At 39.9% G+C, this 6,878-nt stretch overlaps 1 protein-coding gene across 1 annotated transcript in view; it reads left to right on the top strand.

Moving 5' to 3' along the window:
- Window positions 1-6,637: 6,637 nt before the first annotated feature.
- Window positions 6,638-6,878, top strand: part of FAR1 (fatty acyl-CoA reductase 1) — a 36,606-nt gene continuing 36,365 nt past the window's right edge. The window contains exon 1 of the mRNA XM_084287537.1: window positions 6,638-6,726. The gene's annotated coding sequence lies outside the window, so the exon portion shown is untranslated. The remainder of the gene's footprint in view (window positions 6,727-6,878) is intronic.

Raw genomic sequence — 6,878 nt, 5'->3', positions numbered from 1 at the left:
AACCGCATACTAGAACAACAAAAAATATGAAGTAATCATAAGACAAAAGCTTGTGTAATTTTATGTAACTACAAAGATTGAGAAGATTGTTCTTGACATTGTAATAACAAAGACTGAGATTGTCCTTTTTTATGTGAATTAGATGTTGGTATGTGTAGTCAGTCCTTGAGAACAAATCGGAAGCTTATGCAAGAAAAATACAGCTGAAATATAAATAGAAGGGGGAACAGAACATGAACTCAAAGGTAGCAAATCTAAGAATATGTTATGAAATTATTAAGCAAAAGAAATAAGCATATTTCAGCAATCATATATGGAAAATTAATAGCTAAAATGAGTGAAAGTGAAGCATGAAATAAGCTGACAAAAGGAAATGGCAGCAGGCAATGTTGATGTGTGGACACACACTAGTGTAATTCAGTGATAAAATGAAAAAAACATCATCAACGCAAATAATTAATGATTACCAGTTTGAATTGACATTAAAAGAGCCTATAGCCTAGAGAAATATGTAGGGGAATAAGTTTCATTTATATAGAAATGCTTATAGAAATGTGCTTAAGAACAAAAAACAATGCTATGTGCTAAAGCCTCAACAGTTTTAAATAACAGAAGAGGAAATGAGAACATACTTAAAGTCACATTTTTTATGAACTGCTGACATGAGGTAGTTAATAGAAAAACAAATATAAGGCTAAGCTTTCATCAAGAGATCTGTTTTCTGCAGAGGCATGAATGTATTTTTGTTTTGTAAGCTCTCAGTGAAACTTTTTCTGGAATACCGTATACAATTATGAATTGAATCTAGAAAATAAGTGAAGAAGGGCTCCCAGAATGATTAAGAAGGAGATTCTCTATACAAAAGAAAGTTTACAGAATGTGGCTATTCTAGCCCAATAAGATGAAAGCTGAAATGGGAAATAATTGTTCTCTACGCATGGAATCATTGAATCAAAAGGCAAGTGCTGGCAGAGAAAGAAAGGTGTACATTGATAAATACATTTAGCATGGAAATTAAAGGACAAATAAATAAATAAATAAATAAATAAAAGAAACAAACTAAAACTGTGTTAAAAATGGAATACAATTATTTTACAAAGGGACACTTCTGACTCAGTGCCTCCGATAGATGGGCACTAGAGTCCATTAGGCTTCTTTGATCGTATAACTACACTTTCTGTCTTACAGCTTTTTTCAGCCAGTCTGCTGTTCCTAACTGAGCAGTAACTTTCACATCTGTAATATCTGGTACCTTTCAACAACTTGTTATTTACTGGACTGTTATATTTTAGTCCTATGATCTGTATAGCCACATTCTTAAATGGTGTGATGACCTAAGCCTCACATGGCCATAACTAAGCCTCTGTCCTTCCTCTTAAAGGATCACCCTTCCTCTTAAAGGTTCACCCTACAGCACTTCTTGTAGATATCAGCCATTCCAAAATGCAATTACATCAGAAAATTTCAATAGAAAGTAAGAGAGAAAATATCAAACACAAATATAACTAATATTGAGCCGACAGAACATAGCATGGTACCAGTAAAGGTAAAAAGTGTTTTAGTCATTTTTTTTTTCAAAATAAGGAGATTTTCTGAGATTTAATTTCCAATTTTCTGAAACTTAATTTCCAATGAAAAAAATAAATTTCTTTGGAAATTAAGTTTCATACTTTTGATCATACCTGTCTCAGGACAGGTACTTTTGCTGCTTTTAAGTGAAGCACCAAGAATGCAAAAAGAGAAGTGACATTTGTGTGTAGTCATGCAGGAAAAGATAAGAATCAGCCATAGCTGATAGCTGAGCAGCTTAAGGCCTAAAAGGCAGAGTATTGCCCAATGAAAGACAAATTGTGAGAGGCCAGTATTTTTCTGTGAAAATTTTTGTAGTGAATCTAGTCTTTTTGAACAAGCTTAATGCAAAGGAAACGCACCATTGCAGACTGATTTTCAGTGAAGAAATCACATCTAATGATGACAAATCCATTAGAAAATAATCACCAGTGCTAAATACACAAGTGGAAGTAGAAGTTACTTGTTGAATTCCTTTAAAGTCTGTTTTGGCAATACAATATATAATGTCGTTATTAATGGCTTGAGTACAAAAAGGGAAGATACAGTTAATAATATCTATGTAATCAGAAAGCTGAAAGAGCCGAAAGGCACAGTATCAGAGTACATTTTGAGAATATCCAGGTAGTCTTGAAGACTGAAGCAAGAGAAAGTTGAATGAAATTTTATAGTACTGGGTGTTAGGCATTGGACCGAAACTATTATGAAAATGCTACATGCTAGAGACTTGTTCACTGGAGAATGGCACAGAAGGAGAAGTACATATGTACACATATGTAATTTCTTGCAACTATGAGAAAGACAAATAAAACCTAAGAAAAGAGTTTCCAGTAGGGGTGAGTTAAATATTGCTTTAATTGCTGTACATTATCATAGTTACTAGGCTCACGCTAAAGAAAGATGAAATCAGGAAGAGTGCAGAGAAGCACTACAAGAATGACTAGGGATGTAGAGATCTTTCATGAGAAAAGACTAAAATAACTTACTTAGCTTAGGAAAAGAGACTGCTGTAGAATATCATTATTCTTTATAAATTCAATAGAGACTGAATATTAATTAGCATTAATTAACAAATGGAAATGCAAAGTCCTGCCCCTGGGAAAGAACCCCATGCACCCATATAGATAGCACCAACTGGGTGGAAAGCAGCTTTGCAGAAAAGGCCCTGGGGATCCTGGTGGACAGCAAGTTGACCGTGAGCCAGCAACGTGCCCCCACAGCAAAGATTAAATTTTAAAAACATCCATAATGCTAAGTAAGTATACTCAATCAGTTAATTCATTTGTAAAAGACAAAAGCAGCGCTTGACGAAAACCGGCATTACATCGTGGGAGAGTGAAATTGTAACAGTTTCTTCTCATGAGAGGTTTGCTCTGTTTTGAAGCCAAAGAAAGCTTTTAGTACTGTAACTAGTTTCAATACACAGATGAAAATAATTTCCTGGACTTTTCCTAAACTGGTTTAACTACTTTTGGTCAGGCCCTTTGCTTTCAACCATAGTATCTCAAATTAGAAAACAAATAGTTTTACGTGTATTAATTACAGTATCCTGTACCTCATACAAAGCCCTGGATTTGTGCTTTTGCAAAATCGCATCTCCCATATCACAATGAACCGCAGAAGCAAGTTTGTAAATTCTAGTATAAATTCTAGCATAAATCCCAGTCCTGGAATGCACTGCAGCTTAAGGGTAAGATCTGTTAATGCTCATAACATCATAAATACACTCTTTATAAACACCTATACATACAGCTGTTAACCCAATTCAAGTGTAGTATCAGCACAAGCACAAAAGTGCTACTACTATGTAAGCTTGCTGAACAGAAACTGTCTGTGTCCATACTTCTGGCAGCATGGAAAGTAAAATTTGATGATGACTAATACTTGAGCTAAATGGTTGCATTTACCATATAGAAGCTCACCAAACAGAAGTGAGCATCCATTTGGCTCTCACAAGTAGCTAACTTGTGGTAAATACATGCCTTAGTTTATGCAGAAAAAAGCACCCTTTATAGTATGTCCACAGCCTATTGAAAAAAAGAAAAAAAAAAAAAAGATGGTTGTTTGCCTAAAAACAGCTGTTTCTGAGGTATATAGTGATGAAGTTATGCACAGAGAAACAAAGTTTTTATATGAACAGCTTGTTCCTATGGCATGGCTGTCATTTCTAGTGATACTTCATGATTTTGGTACTTGTCCTTTCTCACTTCTGCTGGTGGCACTTTTCTCAGTTTCCAAAGCAGAGAGACTGGGGCACCTAGTCTGGGAAGCAGGGTGTAAAAGTAAAGACTTAAAGGTCAATAAAATGCACAACATTTTTACAACTCTTGGGCTCACTTAAAATTGGAGAGATGCAACTAAGTTAGTCCTTTGAACATTCCTGTGAATGAAATAACTTGTAGGTAGGTGTCAGAAACCTGAATGGATATAAAGACATGAACTGGGTCTCAGTCTCTCTTTCTCTTCCCCCTGACTGTGAATATGGGGGCATTTGTTTCATACTCTCACAGAGAACAAACCAAGGTTTGCCTTTGGAGGCTCTCTTGTTTGTTCACCTGGAGATTTATATAACCCTGTGTCACACTACATTTTTGTGCTGGGTAACAGGCTTTCAAACACCTTTTGTTTAAACTGATGCAAACCTATGTGTTAGTTTTTGTTTGTTTGCCCTTTTTTTTTTTTTTTTTAGTAATTTATTGAGCATTCCCAAACTAGAGCATGTTTATGCGCCTTCTCATTTTTTTCCTCTGATGAAGATTTCACATTGCTACCTAGTATAACCAGTTGGGTAGGTTCTTTGAGAAGCTGTATGTTACTGCACTAAAGTGCAAATGTATTGTGCTACCATGTCACTGTGATGTTTTCCTGCTCATAAATAATTCAGGAAGGATAAATTAATTGTGACTTTGACAGGATTTTCTGGGAAAAAAAATAATCAGATCATTGGATCTCACAGTATTTCTAAAATTTCTAAGGCTCTTGAGAAGATGAAAAAGTTTTACAGCATTGTGAACTCATTCCATATCACTGGAATGCTTTGCTTTGTTGAGACATTTTGTCATAGTGCAGCAAGAGGCTGAGTCAGACAAATGTTACTACATTGAAACATGTTGATATTTGGAGTTCACTGAACAGAATTCACCAATTATCAGTGTGAATGGATAAGGCTGTGCTATGGCTGCTCTTATACTTGTAATGATCTGATGGCATTGAAGGTAGCTTTGTGATGTTGTGCTCTGCTGTGTTGCCACTAAGTCACCTCGTGGTGCTGCATGCACCTGATGTGTGCTGATGATGTAGTGATCTTGTCAGAGGTATGGAGCCCACAGAACCCATGAATGTGAAGAAAAACTGTGACTTTCAGCCTATCGATTACATGTTTGATAACTTCTACATGTATTTTTCTGGTTTTCCCCTATTCTGCCAAGAAATTTGATTTAAAGTTCTGATGCCAAAATTGCTTTATTATTATTATTATAGACTACAATTCATATCGAGTGCATCAGCTAAGGTATTGTCATTGCATTACAACATATCATTAATGAGCTATGACAATCATTAGATTATACGGCATTTATTATATAGAAAGTTTAAAACCCCACCATTTTCTAGCTGTTATCAAATGAGAAAATGAGACTGGACAAAATATACTGCTTTTCCCTTGTTGGAATACCACTAATATCTGCCCATTTACTTCCAACTCCTGTCATACACACATTTTAAAAAGTGACTTCTGAAAAAATACACCCGAATTGAACCACTGTAATAATTTATTTGTGCCCAATAGGATGTGGACTTTTTTTTTTTTTTTTTTTAATAATCTTTCTGAAGAGTACGTATGCACTGGAAGTAACTCTGCAACTGTATCTCTGAGCTGCTCCACCATACAGGGGAATCTGAAATGCCTATTTCACACAGGCATTCATTCCTATAGTCAGAAAGGCTACAGTATGTCAAGATTTCACCAAAACAAGAAGGTGAAACATCTGTGCCATAATAGCTAAAAATTACTATAGTGAAGCAGTAAAATCTTTTAGCAGGATCATGGGAGATTTGAACTCAGATCTTTGCACTGCCTGAGTTCCCTGGTTCTCCTGTGTAGTAGATGATCGGATAATGCTTCAGCTTCGATAAGCAGGTATTACCTGAGGAATAACGTCTTTGAAAAACTGCCCACTAGATGTTCTGATATCCAGCGTTCTATGATTCTAAGCAGTCTGTTAAGAGATTAAGGTTTTCATATCCAGAGCATGGTTTAACTGCTATGTAATAAATAAATCACGAGAGACTCATCTAACAATGAGGAAAACGTAAACTGAATAGCTGCTAATTACACGAGCAAACCTCCCATTCTCATGGCCTGGATCAGGCAGAAACTGTTCCGAAAAAGTAATATGCAGTTGCACAAGCAAAGTCAATGTTTACGGCAGCTCTCATGTAATAATTTATATGCACTGTAATGTGAGCTAATACCAGTTGGGCAAGCTCATATTGGTTATTTCCTAACTTTTGAACACTTGATGTATTTTTTTTTTAATCTGATGCATGTCCACCTGTGCAATGCGTAGTTGTGAAATGAATGGCGTACAGTGGCAGTGGATGGCACAACGGCACGTTGCCCCGTACGGCCCGGCGATATTTGGTAACAACCGTGGGGCAATGTAGCACAATAGCTTTTGTAACGGAGGCGCGATGTGTATGGGCAATAGGCCGGTAATCAGAGCCGGGCGCAGGGTCCAGGGGCGTCTGGCTGGCTGGTTTCTCAAGCGTCAGTTCAGCCAGTGACGGCCGAAGCCGGCCTGGCGCCTCCCTGCTCCAGCCCACAGCCATTACGCACAGCCGCGCGCGTTGCGGAGGGGCGCGGCGCGAGCGGCGCAGGCCTCGGCCCGCCTCACGGAGCCGGCGTGGCGGGGGCCGCCCGGGGGCGCTGGGTGTGGCTCCCGCCCGGCCGCCAACCCCCGGCGTCCTCGTCCCTCGGAGCGGCGGGGCCGGGAGCCAATGGGCGGGCGCGAGCCGCGCGCGCAACGGCCAACGGGAGCGGCTCTTTTAGGACCGCTGCGTGGGGCCGCTCAGAGCGCCAGGGAGCGGTGGCCGGCGCGGGGGCACGCGTCCGGGGAGCAGCGCAGGGGGCTCGGCGGGGGGCGCCTCCCGCAGCAGGTAGCGGCCGTTGCGGAGGGGCGGGGGCCGCGCCGCGCCGCGCCGCCCCCGGCCGGGGCCGCTCCTGCGAGGCGAGGCAGTGGGGGGGAGTCGGCCGCTGCCGTCGTGCGCTTCCGGGGGCTGGCGGCGGCGGCGGGGGGGGTCCTGAAGGA

This window comes from Netta rufina (assembly GCF_964035555.1).
Source record: "Netta rufina genome assembly, chromosome: 5".
Lineage (NCBI taxonomy): Eukaryota > Metazoa > Chordata > Aves > Anseriformes > Anatidae > Netta > Netta rufina.
The sequence above is the reverse complement of the archived record's forward strand: the minus strand, read 5'-3'. Positions and strand labels throughout refer to the sequence as shown.